Source organism: Myzus persicae, unplaced genomic scaffold (assembly GCF_001856785.1).
Source record: "Myzus persicae strain clone G006 unplaced genomic scaffold, MPER_G0061.0, whole genome shotgun sequence".
In the NCBI taxonomy this organism is placed as follows: Eukaryota; Metazoa; Arthropoda; class Insecta; order Hemiptera; family Aphididae; genus Myzus; species Myzus persicae.
Genome location: NW_019103905.1, coordinates 235,995 through 237,134, shown reverse-complemented (window position 1 = coordinate 237,134; position 1,140 = coordinate 235,995).

Below are 1,140 nucleotides of genomic sequence, written 5' to 3'. Positions count from 1 at the left end.
ATAGTTCATTTGAAATAAGATGAAATTTAGCTATTTGCAATTGTCTTTTGCTCCTATCTGAAATATGGATACCTACGTATTGATAAAACAACTTAAAATTAAGCCCTTTCGCCACGCTATGATACCTAAATATTGGGTTTTATAGTGCCAATTCATATAATTGAAATATAAAGGGTATAATAAACAAATTGTCCTACTAGGAAACACAATGAATTGTTTTATATGTGTGTCGACATTATGGGTACAAATTAAAAAAAAATGGTCATCAAATTGTATTATCTTGATTCATTTATTTTTTTCCTAAGATAATATCTTTCCATGCATGTTTCGTCTCAGTATACGTTTTAATAGTCATATTTAATTATTTTATAATAGGTTTTTCTTCAACATACAAGTTATTTATATATTTTATTCTTCATGATGAGTTATATTTCTAATCGTTCTGATTATCTTTGATGACAAACAATCTACAAACAATGAATTGTTTCATATCATGTATACCTTATAACAGCGATTCTCAACCGGGGACTTGCCAACAATTATTTTAGGATCGTCAAACCATGTGGGAAAAAATTGTTTCACTTAGAATTTTATAATTAATATTAAGTGTTATAATGTATATATATATTTGGATAGTACCTTTTTTTGTGAAATATATATACACAAACTAGCTGACCCGGCCACGCGTTGCTGTGGCTAAAGTCCCGGAGTCCACTATGCTTTTTCACGCAGATGGTATTTGTAAAAAAATATGGTGATCTCCTTATTTGACTTTCTACTACTATAACCCTTTAGTACAATGACATTATTTACTAACAAAGACGAAAATGTTGATGTTGGTATACAAATTCACTGGATTGAGATTTGAAGGGGAAGTACGTTGAACACAATTAATTAAAATGTTCTTACACTTGATATTAAGCAGAAATCAATAGGTACAAAATAAAAATTTATCAGATTTATTATTTCCATTTAATTTTATAACAAATATAAGTATATTACAGTATAATACAGTAAATAACATGTGACGCTTAAACTCATGAATGAGATAGGCAAGGCAGACAGTCTTAAACTTTTAAACATTAATATCTATTTTTTTGAATTATAAATACTTTCAATTTCAATTTAATTTAACACCAA